This window comes from Atractosteus spatula (assembly GCF_055471065.1).
Source record: "Atractosteus spatula isolate fAtrSpa1 chromosome 10 unlocalized genomic scaffold, fAtrSpa1.hap1 SUPER_10_unloc_1, whole genome shotgun sequence".
Classification (NCBI taxonomy): domain Eukaryota; kingdom Metazoa; phylum Chordata; class Actinopteri; order Semionotiformes; family Lepisosteidae; genus Atractosteus; species Atractosteus spatula.
The window spans coordinates 761,483-789,158 of NW_028296612.1; the positions used below are offsets into that span (position 1 = coordinate 761,483).

General features: G+C 43.1%; 3 non-coding genes across 3 annotated transcripts; 2 read left to right on the top strand and 1 right to left on the bottom strand.

Moving 5' to 3' along the window:
- The first annotated feature begins 2,690 nt into the window (after positions 1 to 2,690).
- On the top strand, positions 2,691 to 2,772 carry trnal-aag (transfer RNA leucine (anticodon AAG)). The gene has a single exon. It is a non-coding gene; the product is annotated as a tRNA-Leu (tRNA).
- A 17,651-nt stretch (positions 2,773 to 20,423) lies between these two features.
- Positions 20,424 to 20,496, bottom strand: trnav-cac (transfer RNA valine (anticodon CAC)). Its single transcript has one exon. It is a non-coding gene; the product is annotated as a tRNA-Val (tRNA).
- Positions 20,497 to 21,194: 698 nt separating this feature from the next.
- On the top strand, positions 21,195 to 21,266 carry trnah-gug (transfer RNA histidin (anticodon GUG)). Its single transcript has one exon. It is a non-coding gene; the product is annotated as a tRNA-His (tRNA).
- Positions 21,267 to 27,676: the final 6,410 nt, after the last annotated feature.

The following is a 27,676-nucleotide window of genomic DNA, read 5'->3' on the forward strand; positions in this document are numbered from 1 at the left end:
AAATCGTCTCATATTTCTGACATCAAGGTGTGAGACACAATATAACAGACTGTCAAAATCCTGAACTTCAGGACATTTTATGATACCATTTTAAAAATATGACCCTCTGAGCATGGCATGTGAGAAAATGGCATGTGAGAATGCATTGGGAAAAGGTGAATGCAATTTCTGCTGAATTGCTATGGCCCACCCTCCTGATTACAAACTCGTCTCACAATTCTGACACTGAGGTGTGAGATACAATGTGACAGACACCATTAAATCGTGAAGTACAAGAGATTATACTGTTACGTTTTTTTTTAATATTGACCCTCTGGCATGTGAGGACTTGTAGTCAACAAAATAGCACACATTCTGCCAATTTGCTTTGTCCCTCCTTCCTCGTTACCAAAACATCTTAGTATACCGACACTAAGGTAAATGTCTCTAAATCCAGAAGTTAAGTTGTCAAAGTATATCGGAGCCAACCGATATTGATCAGGTTCTGCTGATGCCGAGCCAGCAGCCTTCACCATAAGGTCCAATTCCCCAAGCCTACTGACCTTATATGTCCATCCCTTCTCGTCAAAATTCGTATTTTCACAGGGTACCCTTCAGAAATTGCAGTATAGAATGAAAAAACTCCAATAGATCTCGGCCGCTGTTGGCGATTTTCCTTTAAAAACAAATGATTCTCCAGAGATTTTACGGAGTGTATCACTTACACCGAGACCGAGAAGTGTTAAGCTGTAAATGAGTCTTTGTGGCTCGGTTGTTAACCAAAAGGGTGGTGGTTTGAGACCATCCAGGGATGCTATGAGCCTTTTAATGAACACACCCTCTTCACTTCATTTCTCCACGGCCGGTCTTGTACCGCAATCAAATACAGAGCTTAGGTTCTCATCTGCATGTTGCAGAGCCTTACGCAACTCGTACCAACAGCTGGGGTTTGATCCCTGCACGGGCTATTAGTTGAAAGACCATTGTAAATGACGTGTAACAGCTTTATCCAGCTGGCTTTCATGTTTCATACTAAATTGCTATCTTGAAACCAAAATAATTAGAAATATGGAACACAACCGTTGTTCCCCAAGAAGGAAAGCTGTTTTACACTGACGTCACTCCTTTTTATTTAATCCAGATTTTAAAGACAACTCCGCCCTCAAAGGAAATCAAAGGAAAATGTTGTATTAGCACGAGCTGCACAGGCTCTGAATCAGACCATTTCAATTAGTCTGATCAGTGCAGGACAAGTTAATGTAGAATTATTGCTTTGTCTGTCTCTTGTTTGTATATAAATGAATGTCTCTGAAAACTTAATGTTACTTTTTAATTTAGTTTTAGTTTTACGATGTAGGTCATGCGTTGACATATGCACAAACACACGAAATGTCTCATTCCTGATTCAGCTCATGCTCCATAGGAGAGAAGAGATCCCTCCTGTTTCTCGTACAACCATATCAGAACAGAAGCCCATGTCACCCAGCTCTGATTCAAGATCGAGTTGCATCTTTAACATTTTGTTTTTGTTTCTGATCATAATTTTCTTTAGTTATGATCAATATTGAACTTTTTCTAAATAAAACAAAGATAATCAAACATGCAGGCAGATTTTTGAAAAGTATTAGGAGTTGACAGGGCGCTCCTTCGGAATAGTCGTCAGAAAATGTGAGAAAAGGAAAGTTACGTAAACTCTCACACACAGCATTAAAGATTGGAATCTGATCATAAAAAAAATAGCTGTCTCCCTGTCGGTAATCAAACCCCAGTTTCCCGCGTGACAGGCAGGGACACAAACAACATTACTAACTAGGAGCGCTTGCTAGCTATTAGGAGGCATTTACTCTTAAATATGTTACTGTTTTGGGTTTCGACTTTAATTTTCCCGATACCAGTTTTTTACAAAAGTAAAGGCACACGGCACATCACGTCCGAGACTAGTGACAACTACCTCAGAGATTGTAAGCTGGGTAGTTTCAGATCAGATCACTTTTTTTATCAAAGGTTCAAGCAAACCCGAATACTTTTGCAAGAGACATTTCAGAATCCCAGTCAAATCCAGTAGATTGCTGGATCCTTCGAATTCGACTGAACTATAGCACAGATCTGCAGTCCACCATTAGAATACTGTGGTTGTGTTGCATAAGCCATACCGCCCAAAATAGTTCTAAAACAGGAGATGCATCCTCGTTTAGAAATGTGGTATAAAGTGAAATGGTCTGGGAAGAGTCCTACGTTTGAACAGTTCAAAATAGACGTAAAGGGGTATTTACGGACTCTTTCGAAATGTAAGAACAAGCTGTGCGGACCTTATCTTTATTTACCTTGTGTAATCGTTTTTCATAAAGTGTAATTGTATTATAGCATGTGCCCCTGATGATGTTCTTGATACGTTATATGTGCTCTTGTTTGTATTGTATATAGTTTTGTTGTTCAAATAAAACGTAAAGGACACAACTTTCCCGATGCGGCTGCTGTAAAAATAAAATGACATCAAGGGTGCTGTACGCAGAGGTCTGAAACCTGCTCCACAGAAGATCTTTATCCAGAGGTGTTAAAGAAGTTGAGATCTCGCCATGAGAGGGGAAGCATCTCAGAAAAAGCAAGTGCAGTCGGTTCCACGGTCATAACGCCACTAAGTCGGGCGACAAGAGCAAAACCCACCCGACCTCCTCCGAGCAAGTAATGAGACAAAGAGACAGCACACAGTGGGTAGCGTGGCTGAGTGGTCTAAAGCGCTGGATTAAGGCTCCAGTCTCTTTGGGGGCGTGGGTTCGAATCCCACTGCTGCCAGGTGCTTCTGACTTCAGACGAAAGGGAGGGAACTGCTTTTTGGCAGTCTCTCGAGAAACTAAGCAAAGTGTTTAAAGATACTTTCTCAGCTTGACATCAAGGCACAAAACAAAAACCTTCTTGCGTCCTCTCAACCCAAAAGTGCTTTGCCACTTTTTGCGTTATGCAGGGAACGACGTCTGCCCAGATCACTTTTGTGTCAATGCAAATCGTAGTGTGCCCTCCGTTTTAATGTTGGCTGTGTTGGCGTGCCGCTTCTGTCTGTGAAACTTGAATGTTCTGCTTCTTCACACCGAATCGTTGGCGGGGGTTGAGCTTGTTAAATCTTTGTGCATAGCGCTCCTTTGGAAGTACTTTGTCCAAGTTCAAAAGTGATCGTGGGATTTACTTCATCCGTTCAAGAAGCATGCCTCGCCCGACAGATTTAAATGGGGAATGGAGCCTGCTTCTTGCTGTTTTTCCTGTGGTTGCAGTTTCAAAGTTGATCGTGCTTTCACATTCTGTTAACAGTATTCACTGGCTGAGCTTTATCAGTTGGTTCGTAAAGGAATCTCTGCTTCAGTTCCAGAAAAGTCATCTGTAGTGTGGTTTTTTCCGTGCCCATGGCAGTCTTTTAAAGCTGGTAGTAATGGCGGCGAAGTTAATTTTTTATCCTCTTTAAAAGAATAAGGACGGGCTGGGGTGAGCTCCATTTACCACTCTTTCAGCTAACCGCCGAACTCGCGAACTGATTACACTGCAGAGCCACAGGCGCCTCACTTTTCTCCATTCTCTGGGTTAGGGTGAAAAAAAAACACTGCTGGTATTAGCTGGCCTGCTGGGAGTACCTCTTCTTCACTGATAAGCAAGATTTGTGTTTCATCTTTCGCAAGCTGTATAGATTTCTTTCAAAACAAGTTGTTCCAGAAAGGAAACGAACACTTGCATTCACCTGAATTAAAAGGCATGGGATTTGCCCGTAAGAATAAATTCTGTACAGTAAGACAGGAAGAAAGGCACCGCTGGGAATCGGACCCAGGATCTCTTGTTTACTAGACAGGTGCTTTAGCCAACTAAACCACGGCGCCGGCAAAGTGCCGTCCTTTGACAGCCACTTGGACACGTCTCAACTGCTCTGAGACATCTGCGTTCGGTGTGCACCGAGCCTGCTCGCCTTGCAAGTTGCCTCATTTACATGCGATAGCTCCACCACTAAGAGAAAGGATGAGAAATGGCTTTTATCTGGCACTTTTCATGTCAGAGGATCTCAATCTGCTTTTTGTGTACAAGAGGATGTCCAACTCATGTAGCTAAAGACGTAGACGACAGTGCTCCACTGAAATCTTGATCTCACAACCCTCGGCATGACTCCGCTGTGTTCTGCTTTAGACAAAGGGGGGAAAAGACTTCTTTCATCACATGTTTTGCACTGTTTACGGTGTTTGCAGTGCTCTTTCTTAAATGAAAACCAGGAATCGGCACCATATGAGGTGAGACTAGATAATATTGGAACAAGTAGCCTCGCCATTCCATGCGTGACGTGAGCAAAGTGTAATTCCTGTCTTTATAGTGTGCTTGTTAGAGACTTAGCTGGCACCCAGAGCGCTTTAAATCCGGGAGTCAGCAGCCCAAGACAAGAGAGCTTCCTTCGTCTATGTTTTTTGCGTGAAGGGGGGAAACCATGCGTGTGCTGCAAACGATCTTAGTATCGAAGTGCCGTCCCACATAACCGATCCGAACAATCTGCTTTACAGAGGAGCACTGCCGGAGCTTATCGTTGGCAAACTGAAGACCAGGCCGACCTCTTCTGTGACTCTTGAACACTGAATCTCAAGGTTGTGAATTCAAGCTCCACGCTGGTGGGAAATTCCATAGGTAATGATCACATTTTCTTGTATGCTAATCAAAAGAAATATTAAGAAACTTTTCCCGATACCAATTTTTTACAAAAGTAAAGGCACATGGCACATGTGTGCCACATCACGTCCGAGTTTAGTGACAACTACCTCAGAGATTGTAAGCTGGGTAGTTTCAGATCAGATCACCTTTTTTATCAAAGGTTCAAGCAAACCCGTGTAGCGGCAATGCTTGTTAATAAGACAGAATTAAGTGTTGCTGTGCTTTCCCAAATGAGGCCTCATCTCTCTGTTCATCTCTGTGGTGCAGCCACAGAGAAACTATTCATACAGGCTGATTTAAATATGTTTTCTTTTGATAAGGGACAGCTCCCAAAGGGGGATGCACTTAGCTAAGCCTGGCTATCATGATCAATGGTCAACCATTGGCGCCTATCTGTCTAGGGAGTGCCAGATGGACATCTGGACTGCATTCCTAAGTGTCAGGAGTAAGTGACTCATATCTCACCTTGATCAACCAATCAGGGACTGGTAGGGCCGAGTAACCCACGTGGGACTCTGATGCCCATGGAACTTTCAGCCAATGAACGAGCTGATGTTCCTCCAGGTAACAACAGGCAACACAGAGGGCCTGAGAGAATTCTGTGAACTTTTTCGGACAATTCAAAGGAGAATTCCAGGGCAGGACGGCCCAAGAGCAGAAGGCTCCCAAGGGAAGGACATTCTCGCAGCGCGCCTCCTGACCATCCTGAGACTCAGCCCGGACAACCACAGAATGGCCAGTGTGTCCGAGTGCCAGAACTTTCCTTTGTTCTAAGAGTCTTGAGTGGAGGTTGCCAGAGAGTAACCAGAGGATCCACCCGAAGTTAGCATCAGCAGTAAGCCTCGTGAACAGGTCAGAACTGTGGACAGCTGAATCACTATTCAGAACTAGCGCTTCATCAGGAACGAACTGATCTTCTTCCTGACTTGCTGGGACCCACATTCATCTTTTCTCCTGTGCACAATCTCTTGCTAGTTTCAGCCAAAAGAGAGCATCAGCAGCACACCGTCGCAAGCCGCAACAGCACAGCTTAGCACCTAGCCAGAGAGTGCGGATTGGACAGCAACAAGCCTGCAACTGTTTCTTTGTGCCCACAGGAGATCTGAATCCCCAGAGATTGGATGAGTATTCAACTTCACTGCATTACTGCTCGAGAATTCAACTGTTATCCCAACCAGTTGATATCAATTTAATTCCTAAGAGTTATGTACTTGTTTCAAGTATCTAATGTAGAAGTTATGACGAAGTTCATTTACGAAACGGTCTAAATGAATGATATACTGAACGTATGTCCTCTTGATATATGTAACTCATCGTGACTGATTGAATATATACCTTTTGTATTCTGATAACCCTCTCGATAAGATCTGTTAGGTTTATATGCAGATTCTATGTATTAATAAATGTATCCTTGTGTATTAGTACCTGTGTGTGTGCGTTGTTTGAGTTATATCGCAAGGTTGGATTCTAAAGCCATTAAAAGAAGCATTTTGTGATTTATGGCTACAATTAATAATTGTCCCCGTAAATGCCCAAACCCCTACAGAACTGGTGCCTCGTGAGAGCACACTACATATCCGATGATAGAAGCTGTTAATCAAGAGTTAGATAAAATGTTGGATGATGGAATTATTGAAGACGTGAATGAAGGTGCAGAATGGATCTCAAATATTCTGATAATACCTAAAAAAGACACCAAGGAAGTGAGACTGTTTGTGGATCTGCGAGAAGTGAATGAAGCAGTTATCAGAGAGAGACATCCAGTACCAAAAAAGCTTGAAAAGGGTTCTGGCAAGTTGAGTTGGCCCCAGAATCAAGACACCTGACTACCTTCATCACACACAGGGGTTGTTACCGTTTCAGAAAAGTTCCTTTTGGCTTGTCTATTGCACCAGACGCCTATCAGAAGGCTATGGACTCGATGTTGTGTGCAATGCCAGATGTTGTATGGTACAGTATATGGATGTTGTTGTAGTACATGCGGAAAATGAAGAACAACTAGAACAGAGGCTCAGGCAAGTATTCCAAAGATTCCAAGACAGAGGTTTAACTTTAAATAAAGATAAGTGTATCTTTGGCCTAAAAGAGATCGAGATACTGGGACCTTTGGTCACTGCAGAAGGAATAATATCAGACCGAAAAAGGTGACAGCTGTTTGCAGTGCACCGAGACCTGAGAATGTTGCACTTTTGCGCTTGTTCTTAGGCACTTGTAGATTTTTTATAAAATTCATTCCCAATTATACAGATATATCAGAACCCTTTAGAAAACTAACTAGGAAAGGACAGGCAATGCAAAGTACATAGCTCTCCAAATGTTAAATTGCCCTATTCTGTTTGTGTTTTCTATGTAGAAGTTACTTAGTCTGCTAGCAATGAGGTGATATTTAGAAGTGACTTAAGTAGAAATTTAACTAAAATTTGAGTTGTTACATATTTGAGTTGTTGTTAAAAAAAGAGAGTTGAATGTGTTGAATAGAAATGGAAGGTTTTACATAAATTTTGTTGTAATAGATAATTTTCTTGTGTGTTGATATATAATTCTTACAATCGTATGGTAAGGTTCTGGACTAAAATAACAAAAGAGGAGATGTATTATAGTGAGTAGACATTGCGAGACAACACAACGAGGGAGTATGAATATATGGCATAAGGTTGTGATTTGTGTAGTTAATAAACAGGTCAAAAGAATATAAGAATGGCTCTTTATTAATATACAATATATTCTGGATCCAAAAGAAACATTTAAAGCTGATAAAGTTTCCATTTATTTTGCTTGTAGTTATAACGTCCCTCGAAGAGAGATTTTATCAGTTACATGCAATGTATATTTTTGGCTTTTTGTATGGTACCAGAAATATTAAAAAAGATCTCATGAAGTATTGTCTGACCTGCCTTTAGCGCTCTGTAGCGATAACGTTGCTGATATTCATGGACTAAGATGAACTGACAGCTTTATCTGCGCACCTTCTTTTTTTCAGCATGGAATAAACCTATTACTTGTTCCTTTGCAGCCTACGCACCTGAAAAACTAAAGCTCAGAGTCATGCTATGTCATGCTATAATTTAGAATGCAGTTCACTTTAAAATTAAAGGCAAAAAATAAAATCAGCATCACTCTACAAGAGTTAATAATACCTCTTCTACTACAGTGTCATCTACATTAAAACTTGTGTTGGCCCTCACCGGGCAATTTCCAATAATGACCAACATCATCAACTTCAAGTAAAATAAGATTCACACATGGAGTTTTATCTTGGAATGGAGGGCGGGAGAATTCATTTATACTCCCGTTGCATCTTGAGCCAAACTATTTTAAAAATATGATGCAGATCTGTTCAAGACATTTGTAATCGCCTTAAAGAGCGTTTTCATGAAGACATACGTCGGCTAGCTCTCCACTGTTAATTGACAGGACTTTTGAAGAAACTGTTCTCATACAACCAACATACAAATTACACATCTTAATAAACATGAATGGAAATCCGTGTTGTGAATAACATAAAACTGTCACTACACATGATTGAGTCCTTGAGTCTGGCACCTAAGACCACTCAGCCATCCTGACAAGCAGTGGAGGCTGCTGTTTTGAATGCGCCCGTTTCTTTGTCGAAGGATTATTAACTACTACTGATAGTTCTTTTCTTCTTATTACAGAGATTTCTACATTGCAAGACAATTGACGATATAGATAAAGTAAAGTCTTGGCAAACGAAACAGGCACGGAAGCGGTTGGACCCCGCGATCTTCGGTTTACGAGACCGACACCTTAACGATTTATAATGACATTCACGAAAGATTTAAGGAAAGCACAACTGCCTGAACAGGGACTTGAACCCTGGACCCTCAGATTAAAAGTCTGATGCTCTATTGTCTGAGCTATCCAGGCTCCAGAAGGTAGTTAACACTGTCGGGATCCTCGCAAGTCACATGTCTCTTCTTGTGCCGAAGCGCAGTCGTACCTGACCCCTCTGGAATGACCACTGAAGGACTTTATCCAGAAGTGACGGCGCCACTCCCAGTAGAATGAGAGAGAAATACAGTACGACATGAGGAGTCAAGGGGCTCCCACAATTCATCTTTCCTCACATTACACATTTTTTCACTAACATTTTGACCTTTCACAATCAGATTTTTTCACATTTAATAAGATCTTTTAATCAACAACATTTAAGAAAGAAAACAAATGGAACATTTTTTGGAACAATAAATAAAAAACTTTCAATGCCTTGGTTGCATACGTGTGCACACCCTTTATAAAGGGGGTTGCAACTGTGCTGAAATTTAACCAGTCACATCCCAGATCATGTACAAAGGTTATTTGCCTTCACCAGACATCAGTTGTATTGATTCTGATTAGTCCTAATTTATATCAGCTGATCTCATATACAGTAACCAACCGATCTGGGAGAACAAACGTTCAAACTACACAGCGGAACATGAAAAGAAATCCAACTGCTGATTGTCAGCAAAGAATGTCGTTACAAATTATCCGCCAAGCTGTTTTATGTATCCGGCCACCTCTTTCCTTCCTACTCTGCAGTGAGCACAATTCTTTCAGTTTCTTCTCTTGTATATTCTTTTCTATTGTACTGTCCCTTTCCCCCATGTGGAGATGGATTCACAACCAAAACCCTGTTTTCACCCTGTGTTTCTGCAGTGTCAGTCTGTATGAGGGGTGGGTGCTCCACAGCTCCAGCGGTGCAATTGGTCAGCAAGCGGTGCTTATACAGCAGTACACAGCGGAGCTATGACGAGGTTGTGAGTTCGAACCTCACCTGGAGCAGAATGGCCTGTGTCTTTAGCTACTGAAAGCAACTGACAAGTTTAGGTGCTGGAGATGAGGTTTACATTAATTTGAAAGAAACAAGTAAAGGTTTATTCTATATCACACCCAAAGAAGGCTCCACTGCTGAAACGTTGTTTCCTGCTCGTTTCAGCATGGAATAAGTAGTTGCAAGAAAATCAGCCGCCTGAATAGGGACCCTGAGATGAAAAGTTCGATATTCTACTGACTGGGCTATTCCCGTCTACTCAGTTTCTTTCTGAAACAGTGTTTTTCCAGAAATACTTACAATTTGTGAAATTTGTAATACAATCTTGCTTAAAAATTAGATGATTTTTTTCCCAAAAACTGTAAATGGAGAAAACCGACCCATTTGAGTCTCTGTGGTACAATTGCTTAGTGCGGTCAGGTTGGGACTAAAATGATAGTAAGGTGCTGGTTCATGCACAACCTGGCATGCCTTTCTCACTGATCCAACATGAACATCATCTAGGGAAGAAGTGGCATGTAATGTTTAATACATTATTGACTTTATTTATAATTGGAGGGAATGCAAATGCTTTGCATGTATCGAATTACAGCACGTAACAACTGAGTACCTGAGTCGATATCACTGGGCAATTTCCAATAGTGCCCAACATCATCAACGTCAAGTAAAATAAGATTCACACATGGAGTTTTATCTTGGAATGGCGGGCGCGAGAATTCATTTATGCTCCCATTGTATCTTGAGCTAAACTATTTTAAAAATATGACGCAGATTTGTTCAAGACATTTGTAATCACCTTAAAGAGCGTTTTCATGAAGACATACGTTGGCTAGCCCTCCACTGTTAATTGACAGGACTTTTGAAGAAACTGTTCTCATACAAACATACAAATTACACATCTTAATAAACATGAATGGAAATCCGTGTTGTGAATAAAATAAAACTGTCACTACACATGATTGAGTCCTTGAGTCTGGCACCTAAGACCACTCAGCCATCCAAACCAGCAGTGGAGGCTGCTGTTTTGAATGCGCCCGTTTCTTTGTCGAAGGATTATTAACTACTACTGATAGTCCTTTTCTTCTTATTACAGAGATTTCTGCATTGCAAGACAATTGACGATATAGATAAAGTAAAGTCTTGGCACACGATATAGGCACGGACGGGGTTGGACCCCGCGATCGTCGGTTTACGAGACCGACACCTTACCAATTTATAATGACATTCACAATAGATTTAAAGAAAGGACAACTGCCTGAACAGGGACTTGAACCCTGGACCCTCAGATTAAAAGTCTGATGCACTACCAACTGAGCTATCCAAGCTTTGGAAGAAGGGTGACACTGTCGGGATCCTCGCAAGTCACATGTCTCTTCTTGTGCCGAAGCGCAGTCGTACCTGACCCGTCTGGAATGACCACTGACGGACTTTATCCAGAAGTGACGGCACCTCACCCAGTAGTATGAGAGAGAAATACAGTATGACATGAGGAGTCAAGGGGCTCCCACAATTCATCTTTCCTCACATTACATATTTTTTCACTAACATTTTGACCTTTTCACAATCAGATTTTTTCACATTTAATAAGATCTTTTAATCAACAACATTTAAGAAAGAAAAGAAATGGAACATTTTTTGGAACAATAAACAACAAAAAACTTTCAATGCCTTGGTTGTATACGTGTGCACACCCTTTATAAAGGGGGTTGCAACTGTGCTGAAATTTAACCAGTCACATTCCATATCATGTAAAAAGGTTATTTGCCTTCGCATTTTTTAGAACAATAATTAAAAATAAACTTTCGATGCCTTGGTATCACACCCAAAGAAGGCTCCACTGCTTCCTTCTTGTTTCAGCATTGAATAAACCTTTACTTGTTCTTTTGCAGCCCATGCATGCTAACACAGCTACTTACTTAAATTACCATCAGCTGTGGACCTCCAGCTGACCTGTACACAGATAGATAAGAGATTACTTGCTATGAATACAAACACTGTTACTGGAGGCGTGTTAGGGCTATTTTAGCTTAGATCATCAATTCATCTGACATTTCTTCTCCATCTATATCAACAGCGTCATCGCTACTGAGCGCTAAAGGCAGGTCCTGGCAATACAATCTTCTTTAGAAAACATTTTTCAAAGTATTTCCACTACCATACGTAAAGTAAAAGATACCGATTGCACGCAACTAATAAAATCTCTTTTCCAGGGACGTTGTAGCTAGATGCAAATTACAATCAAAAATGTATCAGCTTTAAAATTTTCTTTTGGATCCACAGGACGATCAGCACGAGACTCAAAATATGCCTGTGTTTGATTGTACAGCATAGATTGTACAGCATTTATGTTTATATTTATGTTAAAATGAAGGTAAATATATCAAAATATCAACATCCAACTTCACAGTGCTAACGTAACAATGCTTGTCAAATTCTCAAACAAATCCGCGTTGTATTTCTGAACTATTTTATCAGAGGACGCAACAGGAGTATAAATGATATCTCCCGCCAGCCCTTCAAAGATACTTTTCCATGGGTGAATATGGTTCTCTGGGGAGTTGCGGCGTTGATCACTATTGGACTTCCCCGGTCTCAAGTGTTGTTGTTGGACACGGGCAAAAGACTCGCATTTTCGGCAAATATAAAGAGGTTTAAGGTTTCGGCTTTAGCGGAAGCAGTGTTTACATTGACAATAATAAGAAGATCGTCCCTGGGTGAGCTTGAACCACCAACCTTTCAGTTAACAGCCGAATGCACTCGCCGATTGCGCCACAGAGACTGACGAGAGAAACACTTCTCCATTCGCACCTTTCCGGTCAAAAAATAAACATTGCTTGCATTTTCTTGCCAGTCGGCAATATTCCTTCTGCTCTGATAGCCAAGAATTAAATTTCATTTTTCACAAGCTGTATGAATTTCTTGAAAAACAAGTTGTTGCAGAAAGGAAATGCATTCATGCATTAAACTAAATCAAGCCCTATGCGGTTGTCCAAAATGGTACTTTCTGCACAAAAAGACAGGAAGAAAGGCACAGCTGGGATGTGGAGCCAGGATCTCCAGTTAACGAGATAGATACTTAAAGCAACTAAGCTACAGTGCCGGCAGAATTCTCCTCTTTTACAGCCGCTTGGACACACCGCTCTGAACCATCTGTGTTCAGTAAGCACTGAGTCTGCTGGCTGAGCAAGCTGCCTCCTTTACACGCAACAGGAGCCCCGACTGTAAGAGAAACGAAGAGAAATGGCTTTTATTGGGCACTTTTCATGTCCAATGCGCTTGACATCTCCCAAGGGCGGCAGAGTTCATTTATGACACTTTTCCTTTCTTTCTTCTTTCTGTACTCTTTGATGAAACAAAACGAGAAATCATGGAAGGGAAAATGACTTTTTTCATGGAGAAAACATGCACCAGGAAATGTTGTGTTTAGAAGAAGTGAGTTAACATGAAAAGTGACCTAATTAACCGGAGCAAATGCTCACCTAGCAAGATCTGCTTTAATACAAGAGAGAAGTAGAGTGAAATACATGATCATTTCACGCCGTTTTTTGTCAAGACAGAAAACCAGGCTGCTCCAGGTGAGGCTTAAACTTTCAACCTCGGCATGACTCCACTGATTATGTCATTTTACTGTACATGGCCTGAACAAGGAAGAAGATTGGAAGTCAAGACGTTATGGTGTTGTTGTAATACTTTCCTGCTCTTTTAATATTCAGGTTAAATCTTTTATTTTGGAGTACTTTCAATTGATATTAATCCTAGTCCCAATGAACGATTCTGGGCCATGGTGCATCTTAAATACTGTTCTTATAGGTTTCAGTTCCGAAAACAACTCAGTAGCCCGCTATGCGGAACAATTGAACACATTAGAACTGTTGTGAATGCAGTGGAAATAATTTAGTCACTAAATAACAAGCTTATGCACCACTCGCTTGAAAATTGTTATATTTAACAAAAATTGCTTTCCAGACACCACAACTATTCACAATAATTTTATCAATACATGTCTTAATGAAAAATGTATTTTTTTTAATAATTAACTTTAATGTCCATCTTTATTAGTAGATGTATTACATGTACAGCCTTTAATATGCGATAGTGAATTTTCAGGTATCCTGAGGAGGGAAGAAAACTGAAATAAAGGAAATACATATTTAATGGGGTGTGTTCTGTCATATCTGGGTGTTTGAATAGATTTGTTGTATAAGTTATTGTGATTTCACTCTATACTTGTGTTTTTCAGGAGAAAGTAGTTACATTGGGGATTTGAGGGTATAGAAAATACGTTGTGCTGTACGGGTAAATGTAAGGATATGTTGAAAAAAACGTATTGTCACCTTCGTGAACGTCATTATTAGATACCTGTTGATCGTTTAGTGACCTAGGCCTCCCTCTGGACTCTGCACTGAGTTGAAAGCTACGGGAGCTCCTCACTGCTTGTCCTGTATTGTTACCTGTGCTCTTGTCTACATTATCTACGTGCAGCACAGCACCAAGAACACCATAAACTTTGTGACGGAAAGTGCTTAAGAGCATGAAAAATATTGAACATTTTAAACATTCATAGAACAACTTGAAAAACTGAGGGACAAAAGACCATCTATTTCGCAGGTTCACAGTAGTTGCAAGAAAATCAGTCGCCTGACTAGGGACCTAGAGATAAAAAGTTCGATATTCTACTGTCTGGGCTATCCCTGTCTACTCAGTTTCTCTCTGAAACAACGTTTTTCAAGAAATTTGCAAAATTTGAAATACAATACTTGCTTAAAAGTGCAGATTATTTTTTACCCAAAACTGCAAATGGAGAAAACCAACTCGTTGGAGTCTCTGTGGTACAATTGCTTAGTGCGGCCACGTTGGGACTAAAATAATAGTAAGGTGATGGTTCAACTGCATCCAGGTATGCCTTTCTCACTGTTCCAAGGTGAACATCATCTATGGAAAAAATGGCATAAAATGTTTAACAGATTATTGACCTTATCGATACCGACGTCTTACCACTTGGCCACCACGCCTGCGGTTCCGCTTACTTTCCCATCAAGGCTAGCACGTTTTTTTAAAATACAAAAAAGTTCAATCTTTGAGCACAAATTGCCATGGTAGGAGGAATAAAACAAATATGACTGTTCAAATTAATTCTATTGAAACTGATTTAATCGCGCAGAATCTACAACAACAAAACCATGATTCTTAACAAGGAGATACTGGGCAGCAGTGGGATTCCAACTCACGCCCTCGAAGAGACGGAGCTTTAATCCAGCTCCTTAGAGCGCTCGGCCGGGTTACGCTTGATAGCAGCTTTTCAGCACTTGTAGTCTGTCTTTGTGGTGTTATGCTGCATGGAAGAGACTGCACCTCCTTTTTCCGAGATGCTTTCTCTCACTTGGTGAAATATTCACTTCTTTGGCCCTCTGAATATAGTTCTTCTGTTAAGCAAGCTTCAGACTCTGCGTATAGCGCCCGTGTAGAGATTTTATTTTTACAGGAAGACGCATTCCGAAACGTATCTCTGTAGTTTTAGAAAAGCTTTGAACAGCGTATTTTATACAACGCACAAGCAGTATTCTAATTTCACACGGCAGATCAGTGCAGCAATCGTACTCGATTTGACTGTGATTCTGAAATACTTCTAGCAAACATATTCAGGTTTCCTTGAACCTTTAATAAAAAAAATTACTTTGCGATGTTCCGCAGATGTGCAGTGCGCCTTTCCTCTTTTCGTATTCAAGAGTACTCACTGCGGGAGCTCCTCACTGCGTGTCCTTTACTCTACTGTGATTTCTTTTAATTTATCTACGTGGAGTGTGGACCCTCAGATTAAATGTCTGATGCGCTACCAACTGAGCTATCTGGGCTCTAAAAAAAAAAAGAAGACACAGCCGGGATCCTCGCAAATCACATGTCTCTTCTTGTGCCGAAGTGCAGTCATACCTGGCCCATCTGGAATGACCACTGACAGACTTTATCCAGAAGCGACGGCACCACTCCCAGTAGAATGAGAGAGAAATACAGAACGACACGAGGAGTCAAGGGGCTCCCACAATTCATCTTTCCTCACATTACTGATTTTTTCACTAACATTTTGACCTTTTCACAATCAGATTTTTTCACATTTAATAAGATCTTTTAATCAACAACATTTAAGAAAGAAAACAAATGGAACATTTTTTGGAACAATAATAAAAAAAAGCTTTCAATGTCTTGGTTGTATAAGTGTGCACACCCTTTATAAAGGGGGTAGCAACTGTGCTGAAATTTCACCAGTCACATCCCAGATCATGTACAAAGGTTATTTTGCCAGATTGTATTGATTCTTATTAGTCCTATTTAATATCAGCTGATCACATATAACTAACCAATCTCGGAGAATGTACGTTCATACTGCAGAGCTGAACCTAAAGAGAAATCTGGCTGCTGATTGTCACCAAAGAATGTCATTAGAAATTATCTGCTGAGTTGTTTTACGTATTCGGCCACCTATTTCCTTCTTAATTTGCAGTGAGCACAATTCTTTCCGTTTCTTCTCTTGTATTTTCCTTGCTATTTTACTGTCCCTTTCCCCCATGTGGAGATGGATCCACAACCGAAACCCTGTTTGCAGCCTGTGTTTCTGCAGCGTCAGTCTGTATGAGGAGAGGGTGTTAAACAGCTCCAGTGGCGCAGTCGGACAGCGCGCGGTGCTTATACAGCAATGCACAGCAAAGTCATGCTGAGGTTGTGAGTTTGAGCCTCAACTGGAGCAGTGTGGCCTGTGTATTTAGCTACTTGTTAAGGATTCGGCTAGTGAAACTGAAACCAAGTAATGAACCCACTTGCAGGAGCCGATAGAGACAAGTCGTGATCCAAATACCGTAGACGAAGGAGAGAGCCGAGAGTCCAGGGGAAGCCAGAGATCCAAACTGAGAGAGAGCAACCGAAGCTGAGCCGTAATCCAAAAAACATAGTAAAAGGGGAGAAACCAAAGTCGGAACCTGAACAGTATGAAGAGGTAGAAGGCGTAGCGCAACTAAGTAGCTCGAAAGGAAAACCAATACTGAGCGAGGAGGTAGGGAAAGACTAGTGCTTAAATACAAGATGAGACAGAGGTGTTACCAGGTGATTATTTCTTCACATAACCCTTGCAGAAAAAGAAAAATTAGGACCTCATCCTCCCAGTGAGTCTCTGCTGCTGCTACTCGAAAGTCTATGGCATAATCCTGGGCAGACCTGCGGCCCTGGCGGATAGATGAGAGGCGGTAGGCGGAGTCTTGTCCAGCTGAGGAATGACAAAAAAACCCTTAAATTTCTCTAAAAAGAGATCATAGTCCTGTACCTCAGGAGCCCTGCGATCTAGTAGGGCAGTTGCCCAATCCAGAGCACGGCCAGTTAACAGAGAAACTATGAAGGCAATCTTGTCTTGAGGAGAAAAAAAAGTTTCCGGATGGAGCCTGAAAACCAGCGCACACTGTGCTAAGAAGCCCCGACATCTCGTAGGGTTGCCGTCAAACCTGTCAGGTGGTGTAAGTGGAAGAGGTCGAGGAGCGGGTGTAGAAGCTGGCGGGGGCGGAGCCGAAGCGGCAGCTCCAGCGTTACTTTCACTATTACTGGTAGGCGGCATTGCCGACAGGTGCGCTGAAATCTGTTGGACGGAAGCCTGTAACTGGAGTAAAGCTTGCCAGTGCTGATCCAAAACCGAGCGAAATTCCTCTTGCTCCGCTGGGTCCATGTTAAGTGGCTCAGTATACTGTTAAGGATTCGGCCAGTGAAACCGAAACCAAGTAATGAACCCACTTGCAGGAGCCGATAGAGACAAGTCGTGATCCAAATACTGTAGTCGAAGGAGAGAGCAGAGAGTCCAGGGGAAGCCAGTGATCCAAACAGGGAGAGAGTAGCCAAAGCCAGACCGTAATCCAAAACCGTAGACGAAGGAGAGAGCCGATAGTCCAGGGGAAGCCAGAGATCCAAACTCCAAAAGAGGGGAGAAACCAAAGTCGGAACCTGAACAGTACGAAGAGGTAGAAGGCGTAGCGCAACTAAGTAACTCGAAAGGTAAACCAATACTGACCGAGGAAGTAGGGAAAGACTAGTGCTTAAATATAAAATGAGACGGAGGTGTGGTGGTGAAAGCGTACACTAACAGGTAGACTAATGAACTAAGACTCCGCCTTCTTCTGCCTCTTTCGTTGCTGGGAGGCAGGGATCGTAACACATGGTTATAGTGTTACTACTGCTACTACAGCTACTACTACTGCTGCCACTGATACAACTGCAACTAATAAAATTTTACAGCTACTCCTACTGCTACTACTAATGTTTCTAAAGCTACTGTTTCTAAAGCTACTTTATGTTTCTAAAGTTACTGCTCCTAATACTGCTGCCACTGACACAACTGCTACTACCACTACTACCATTACTACTACGACCATGACTTCAGATTCTAATACTAATTCTGATACTAATACTCCTGCTACTATTACTGCTGTCATTACTACTAATAGTGATAAAAACAGAGCACTCACAGCTCTGTAGACATTGGTCTGGACTCTAGAAAGTGATTCGATTTGCAAGCAGCTCTGGACCTCAACACCTGTTGATGGGTCACTTCTATCAGACACAACATTGGAGCCCAAGCCCACCTACAAACACATTCACACACACTGAGAGATACAGTATACACCTACACACTCACACACATTCACACACACAGACACTACACATACTGACTAACACCATACACATTTATACACACAATCAGACACATACATGCACAAATACAAACTAGCACACATTGACAGACACACACATACTGTAGACACTACACTAAGAGATACACACGCACACACTGATACGCACATTTACAGAATCACACATAGACAGTACACATACTCACAGACACAAACTCACATACTGACGGACACCACATACACTCTTACCTACAGTTACACTATTACAAACACTAACAAAAATACCACTAATATTACAACAGTAACACTATCACTATGACTAACACTATCATTATTACTAACAATAACACAAAGTTACTACTACACTACTAATACTAATAATAACAGTAATAATATCACTAAAACTAACATGACTACTAGTGTAAATAGTCTAACTGTAAATCTATAATAAGCACTAATATTAACATGAATACTAGCATTAATATTAAAACTACCAGTTGTACTCTCACTAATATTAACATGAATACACTAGTATTAGTATTAGTAGCTGTCCGTGACGTCACACCGCTCTTTGTGATGAAGGCGAGACACCTAGCTGGGCACAGTGACTTGGTGCGTGTCGCCGTGGTTACCAAACTTATGATTTGTAAACAAATGGAAAATGCATTTAAACTGTTACTAATTTATCAACTTGGAATATAACTATCTAGCTCTAGGATTAAATTCCTAAATAATAATTTGAATAACCATTCTTTAATTTTGGATTGAACATTATTAACACTAAACGCACTATGGTACTGTAATTGATCGATACAGGCGGTATTGACCGTTTTCTAGATATTTAAAACAGGGTCAAGAACGGGAAAAGAATCAGTACTCACCAATCGGTGAAGTTAATCGTTAATTCTACGGTTCTTCAGCTGAATTTATAGGTTGTCGATAGATAAGTGATCAATAACTCTCCACCGCAGTCTCGCTCTCTGATCCCGGCGCTCTGGCTGGTGTCTCTGACGTCACAGTGCTCTTTCTGACATATATAACATCTCCAAAAAAAAAAACACACCGGGCTTTGAAGAGAGGCGATTCATAACAGCTGGAGGAGGTGTAATATTTGTGTGCGTCAGCAGTGAAACTGCATGTTGATTGATGGAGGGCTGAGTGGGGAATAACGGTTGCTCAGGGTCACAGGTCATAGTGAATTTAGGAGCTAACTGGTTCGGAGTTACAGGTTAAATAATAAAGAGTTTCTTCGAGTGTCACATCTTCGTCCTGGGTTCTTAATTTTTACACTATACGTGTACGAGAAACAAGACAGTGTGTGTGTGCCCTTGTGATTCTGGGAGACAGATCGAACCTGGGCTAAAAGAGAGGGGGCTTAGCCCTCTTCCATTCGCAAGTTCAAAGTTGTACAACCCATTTGTATCTGCTAGGCGGCGCAGTCGTCGTGCACAAAGAACGCTTTGAAAAGCGTCAAAAGCAAGTCATTCCGAGTTGGTCGTTTGTGTTTTCGAAATGCTGAATTGCTGCGAAATGCTGAAATGATCTCACGGCTCCTCGGTTGTCATTTCTGCTCCGTAAAGGAATCACAGCACGCGTCGCCTTCCAGCACGCTGGGTCGGGACACGATGCCGGGGATCGGAGAGTGCAATGTCTTCCTCGTTAGTATAGTGGCAAGTATCCCCGCCTGTCACGCGGGAGTCCAGGGTTCAATTCCCTGACGGGGAGTAGAAAGCTTTTCTTTTACCTCCTTAGAGAAAGGACTGCCTTTCACTTCTCTGTTTTCTTTCACAGCGCAGTGCACCTTTTCATTGCTCTCGCTTTCAGAGCCTCCGCACGGCACACGACTCGACATCAGGAAGCACATTGAAGTGAAAGCAGGAAGCGCTGCGACATGCACTGTGCAGATCCCGCCACACTAAGAGGTGAGTGGGTCTGTTCGATGCACAAAGAACGCTTTGAAAGCATCAAAGGCAAATCATTCCGAGTTGGTCGTTTGTGTTTTCTGTTCAGACGCGAAATGCTGAAATGATCTCTCGGCTCCTCGGTTGTCATTTCTGCTCCGTAAAGGAATCACAGCACGCGTCCGCTTCCAGCACGGTGGGTCACGATGCCGGGGGTCGGAGAGAGCGATGTCTTCCTCGTTAGTATAGTGGTGATTATCCCCACCTGTCACGCGGGCGACTGGGGTACATCAGGACGCGCATTGAAGTGAAAGCAGGATGCGCTGCGACATGCACTGTGCAGATCCCGCCACACTAAGAGGTGAGTGGGTCTGTTCGATCACAGCGCTAGGCGAATCCCCAATCCCCTTTTGTGCGTGCCGACAAAAGAAGCCAGTCTGTTTCCGCCCGGTTTCGAACCGGGGACCTTTCGCGTGTGAGGCGAACGTGATAACCACTACACTACGGAAACGGTGGCAAACCCTGCCCAGCGGCCCAGCGCTGAGCTTCGCCAATGCGATTCAGCTGCTTCCAGTGCCTTTATTGGAGTGCGCTGATGGACTGTGCTCTCTCTCCAGAGACCAGCACGCCTGTCATTGACGGAGCAGGAAAGGCGGCGCCACATTCTACAGCCCTCTCCACGCAATCGACGAAATCGGGCTACTGAAGTGGAGAAAATCGCCTCTCCAGAAAGTGCAAATATCATCTTGGAGAGTATAAATCCTATTTCCGAAGGTCAGCCCTGTCTACCAGAGTAACCCTCCCACCTCCTGCAGGGATGATCAGCTCGTCTCACACGCGAGAAGTCTTCGGTTGGAAACAAGCGCCCCCTCTTCTCGCGCGTTTTGTACGTTCGAGTGGTTTTAATGCGGCTCCTTCGTACGCAAAACTGACAGGTTCCTATACCGGGAGTCGAACCCGGGCCGCCGGGGTGAAAACCAGGAATCCTAACCGCTAGACCATATGGGAGCACACAACCCCGCTGTTCCGGGCATCATGCAAGCAAACTACATAAATATGAGAAAACACGCAAGAGAGTTGTCACTCAGAGTGTCGAAGGGTCGATGTATACTGGGGCTCAGTTGAAATGCAACGTCAGGACTTTTCCGAATTAGGTCACACGAAGAGAGCACAGCCTTTTCCGCCCTACCATGTGTGTATCGGTAACTCGCCGTGATCGTATAGTGGTCAGTACTTTGCGTTGTGGCCGCAACAACCCCGGTTCGAATCCGGGTCACGGCAGAATAGGGGCGTCTGCTTTTACTACTTGCGCGAATGAAGGCAAAAAAAAGCCAATCGATGTGAACGAACGGCGCTTTACAGAGGAGTACTGCCTGACTGGATCGTTGATGAACGACAGAGGCCACTCCGACCTCTTCTCGGTTTTCTTCAACGACTTACTAAGGATCTTCTTCACATTCGCCCATGCAGGGGAAGCCAGTTACACCAAAGCAAACGCAGGAAAGTGCATTTCAAGCAGAGACCAGTAGGGACTTGTTTACACCGAGAGTGGTCGGAGAATGGAACAATGCGCCCAGCCCTGTTGCTGGAGCCGATTCTTGATGAGATCTTGGGCTCACTAAGAGGCCCCCACTGGATGCTAATCTTTCTGTTGTTCTTGCAGGTCCTGCGCTGCTTTTGAGCCGACAGAGCTCGTCCTGGTCTGTCGGCACAGCCCAATTGCAAATGATCGGCTCCGCGTACAGAAGGAACGTGCGTTTGGTACAAGAGTGCATGAAGGCACCGGAAATACATTGGGAACAAATGACCGGTCGCTCAAGACCTCTGTGAAGTACAGGAGCGTGCAAAAATAGGCTGCTTCCGCCCGGTCTCGAACCGGGGACCTTTCGCGTGTTAGGCGAACGTGATAGCCGCTACACTACGGAAACCTGCAGGGACTGCTGCTGGTGTCTCGCTTGCGTATCGGGCTGAGAAAGGGAAGCGTCACTTTAGGCAGGGGGCGCTGGAGAGAGCAAACTACATAAATATGAGAAAACGCGCAAGAGAGTTGTCACTCAGAGTGTCGAAGGGTCGATGTATACTGGGGCTCAGTTGAAATGCAACGTCAGGACTTTTCCGAATTAGGTCACACGAAGAGAGCACAGCCTTTTCCGCCCTGCCACGTGGGTATCGGTAACTCGCCGTGATCGTATAGTGGTCAGTACTTTGCGTTGTGGCCACAAAGAGGAGCGGGAGAGTCTTCACAGCGGTAGGTGAATCCCAAAACAGTGTACGTGACGACAAATGAGATGGGCCTGTTTCCGTCCGGTTTTGAACCGGTGATTTTTCGCGTGGGAGGCGAACGTAATAACCACTACACTACGGAAACAGTGGGAAAAGGGTCCCACCGGCAGTGAGTATTCAACTTCACAGCATTAGTGCTCAAGAATTCAATTGTTATCCCAACCACTTGATATCAATTTAATTCCTAAGGTTATGTACTTGTTTTGAGTATCTAATGTAGAAGTTGTAAACAAGTTCAATTACGAAACGGTTTAAATGAATGATATACCGAACTTATGTCCTCTTGATATGTGTAACTCTTTGTAACTGAATGAATTTATATATTTTGTATTCTGATAACCCTTACGATAAGATCTGTTAGGTTTACATGCATATTCTATATAATAATAAATGCATCCTCGTGTATTAGTACCTGTGTGTGCGTTGTTTGAGTTATATCCCATGGTTAGATTCTAAGACGATTAAAAGAATCAATTTTGTGATTTACTGCCACAATTAATAATTGTCCCAGTAAATGCCCAAACCCCTACAGAACTGGTGCTTTGTGAGAGCACACTACAACAGTGTGTGATCTCCTGTCCCAGCCTGAGGAGCAGACAGCGAGCCTGTCTCTCAATAATACTAATAATGCAGTGTGTGATCTCGTATCCCAGCCTGGGAAACAGTGAGTCAGCCTCTCAATAATTATAATACAGTGTGATCTACTGTCCCAGCTTGAGGAACACACAGTGAGCCTGTCTCTCAATAATAATAATACAGTGTGTGACCTCCTGTCCCAGCCTGAGGAACAGACAGTGAGCCTGTCTCTCAATAATAATAATACAGAGCGTGATCTCCTGTCCCAGCATAAGTAACAGACAGTGAGCCTGTCTCTCAGTAATAATACAGTGTGTGATCTTCTGTCCCAGTCTAGGGAATTGAAAGTGAGCCTGTCTCTCAGTAATACTAATATAGTGTGTGATCCACTGTCCCAGCCTGAGGAACAGACAGTCAGCCCGTCTCTCAATAATAATAATACAGTGTGTGATCTCCTGTCCCAGCCTGAGGAACAGACAGGAGTGAGGCAGTCTCTCAATTATAATAAAGCAGATTATGATCTGCTGTCCCAGCCTAAGGAACAATCAGGAAAGAGCAGGTCTCTCGATAATAATAATACAGTGTGTGATCTCCTGTCCCAGCCTGAGGAACAGACAGTGAGCCTGTCTCTCAATCATAATAATACAGTGTGTGACTTCCTGTCCCAGCCTGAGGAATATACAGTGAGCCTGTCTCTCAATAACAATAATACAGTGTGTGACCTCCTGTCCCAGCCTGAGGAACAGTGAGCCTGTCTCTCAATAATAATAATACAGTGTGTGACCTCCTGTCCCAGCCTGGGGAACAGTGAGCCAGACTCTCAATAATAATAATACAGTGTGATCTCCTGTTCCAGCCTGAGGAACAGACAGTGACCCTGTCTCTCAATCATAATAATACAGTGTGTGACTTCCTGTCCCAGCCTGAGGAATAGACAGTGAGCCTGTCTCTCAATAATAATAATACAGTGTGTGACCTCCTGTCCCAGCTTGGGGAACAGTGAGCCAGTCTCTCAATAATAATAATACAGTGTGACCTCCTGTCCCAGCCTGAGGAAGAGACAGTGAACCTCTCTCTCAGTAATAATAATACAGTGTGTGATCTCCTGTCGCAGCCCAAAAGAAGAGACAGTGAGCCTATCTCTCAATAATAATAATACAGTGTGTGATCTCCTGTCCCAGCCTGAGGAACAGACAGTGAACCTGTCTCTCAATAATAATAATAATACAGTGTGTGATCTCCTGTCCCAACCTGAGGAACAGACAGGAGTGAGCCAATCTCTCAATAATAATAAAGCAGATTATGATCTCCTGTAACAGCCTAAGTAACAGTCAGGAAAGAGCAGGTCTCTCGATAATAATAATACAGTGTGTGATCTCCTGTCCCAGCCTGAGGAACAGACAGTGAGCCTGTATCTCAATAATAATAATATAGTGTGTGACTTCCTGTCCCAGCCTGAGGAACAGACAGTGAGCCTGTCTCTCAATAATAATAATGCAGTGTGTGACCTCCTGTCCCAGCCTGAGGAGCAGTCAGTGAGCCTGTCTCTCATTAATAATACAGTGCGTGATCTGTCCCAGTCTGGGGAATTCAAAGTGAGCCTGTCTCTCAGTAATAATAATATAGTGTGTGATCCACTGTCCCAGCCTGAGCAATAGACAGTCAGCCCGTCTCTTAATAATAACAATACAGTGTGTGATCTCCTGTCCCAACCTGAGAAACAGACAGGAGTGAGGCAGTCTCTCAATAATAATAAAGCAGATTATGATCTGCTGTCCCAGCCTAAGGAACAGTCAGGAAAGAGCAGGTCTCTCGATAATAATAATACAGTGTGTGATCTCCTGTCCCAGCCTGAGGAACAGACAGGAGTGAGGCAGTCTCTCAATAATAATAAAGCAGATTATGATCTGCTGTCCCAGCCTAAGGAACAGTCAGGAAAGAGCAGGTCTCTCAATTATAATAATACAGTGTGTGACCTCCTGTCCCAGCCCAAAAGAAGAGACAGTGAGCCTATCTCTCAATAATAATAATACACTGTGTGTCTCCTGTCCCAGCCTGAGGAACAGACAGTAAACCTGTCTCTCAATAATAATAATCCAGTGTGTGATCTACTGTCTTAGCCTGAGGAACAGACAGTGATCCTGTCTCTCAATAATAATATTCCAGTGTGGGATGTCCTGTCCCAGTCTGAAGAACAAACAGTGAGCATGATTCTCAATAATAAAAGAACAGTGTGTGATCTCCAGTCCCATCCAGATGAACAGGCAGTGAACCTGTCTCTCAATAATAATAATACAGTGTGTGACTTCCTATCCCAGCCTGAGGAACAGACAGTGAGCCTGTCTCTCAATAATAATGATACAGTGTGTCATTTCCTGCCCCAGCTTGAGGAACAGACAGTGAGCATGTCTCTCAACAATAATATGAATAAACTGTGTGATCTACTGTCCCAGCCTGAGGAACAGACAGCGAGCCTGTCTCTCAATAATAATAATACAGAGTGTGATCTCCTGTCCCAGCCTGAGGAACAGACAGTGAGCCTGTCTCTCAATAATAATAATAATAGAGTGTGTGACCTCCTGTCCCAGCCTGAGGAAGAGACAGTGAGCCGGCCACTCAATAATAATAATACAGTGTGTGATCTCCTGTCCCAGCCAGGGATCAGACAGTAAATCTGTCTCATAATAATAGTAATCCACTGACTTAGCCTGAGGAACAGACAGTGATCCTGTCTCTCAATAATATTAATCCAGTGTGGGATGTCCTGTCCCAGTCTGAGAAACAAACAGTGAGCCTGTCTCTCAATAATAATAATACAGTGTGATCTCCTGTCCCAGCCTGAGGAACAGACAGTGAGCCTGTCTCTCAATAATAGTAATACAGTTTGTGATCTCCTGTCCCAGCCCAAAGGAAGAAACAGTGAGCCTATCTCTCAATAATATTAATAAACTGTCTTATCTCCTGTCCCAGCCTGAGACACAAACAGTGAGCCTGTCTCTCAATAATAATAATACAGAGTGTGATCTCCTGTCCCAGCCTGAGGAACAGACAGTGAGCCTGTCTCTCAATAATAATACAGTGTGTGATCGTCTGTCCCAGTCTGGGGAACAGAAAGTGAGCCTGTCTCTCATTAATAATAATACAGTGTGTGATCTCCTGTCCCAACCTGAGGAACAGATAGGAGTGAGCCGGTTTCACAATAATAATAAAGCAGATTATGATCTCCTGTCCCAGCCTAAGGAACAGTCAGGAAAGAGCAGGTCTCTCGATAATAATAATACAGTGTGTGATCTCCTGTCCTAGCCTGAGGAACAGACAGTGAGCCTGTCTCTCAATAATAATAATACAGTGTGTGACTTCCTGTCCAAGCCTGAGGAAGAGACAGTGAGCCAGTCTCTCAAAATAATAAAAATACAGTGTGTGACCTCCTGTCCCAGCCTGAGGAAGAGACAGTGAGCCTGCCTCTCAGTAATAATAATACAGTGTGTGACCTCCTGCCCCAGCCTGGGGAACAGTGAGCCAGACTCTCAATAATACAAATACAGTGTGTGATCTTCTGTCCCAGCCTGAGGAACAGACAGTGAGCCTGTCCCTCAATAAGAATAATACAGTGTGTGACCTCCTGTCCCAGCCTGGGGAACAGTGAGCCAGACTCTCAAGAATAATAATACAGTGTGATCTCCTGTCGCAGCCTGAGGAACAGTGAGCCTGTCTCCCAATAATAAAAATACAGTTTGTGATCTCCTGTCCCAGGCTGAGGAAGAGACAGTGAACCAGCCACTCAATAATAATAATACAGTGTGTGATCTCCTGTCCCAGCCAGGGGATCAGACAGTAAACCTGTCTCTTAATAATAGTAATCCAGTGTGTGATTTCCTGTCCCAGCCTGAGGAACAGACAGTGAGCCTGTCTCTCAATAATAATAATACAGTGTGTGATGTCCTGTCCCAGCCCAAAGGAAGAGACAGTATGCCTATCTCTCAATTATATTAATAAACTGTTTGATCTCCTGTCCCAGCCTGAGATACAGACAGTGAGCCTGTCTCTCAGAAATAATAATAAAGAGTGTGATCTCCTGTCCCAGCATGAGGAACAGACAGTGAGCCTGTCTCTCAATAATAATACAGTGTGTGATCTTCTGTCCCAGTCTGGGGAACAGAAAGTGAGCCTGTCTTTCAGTAATAATAATATAGTGTGTGATCCACTGTCCCAGCCTGAGGAACAGACAGTGAGCCTGTCTCTCAATAATAATAATAATAATAATAATAATAATAATAATAGAGTGTGTGACCACCGACAATGGCCACAAAGCCGGGGAATGGCACCTGTAAAGTGTTAATTGGGGCACAGGAACAGCCCGTCTCGTCTCGGGTGCCGTCTTTAAAGACAATAACAGCAAACACAGTGGGGCGGAGGAAGAAGACGACACGACACATGCAGGTACATTCAGCTCTGGCGGGAACGAGTCATTTGTCGGTCTTTTCAAGTGCTGAGAGCCGAGTAATCCTCCGCTTGTATCGTTTCTCCCCAGTGACTAGATCTCACCCTGTGACTCACGACTGGGCTCACCCACGGCAGCCCAGCAGATGTGAGCCTGGCCTGCACCCGGATGGGAGATTCCCCCTGGAAAAGCTCAGGTTGCAAGAGATGTTACTGGGACCAGTACGGAGCGCTCACCCTGCGGTCTGTGTGGCTTTTCTTATGCCCCAGCCTCCTGATGGCGACACTCTACTGCGCAAACAGGCACCGTCCTTCGGGGGAGGCGGAAAACCGAGGTCCCGACCCTCCTTGGCCATGAACAAATCCCAGGGCGTCTCTCAAAAAGAGACACC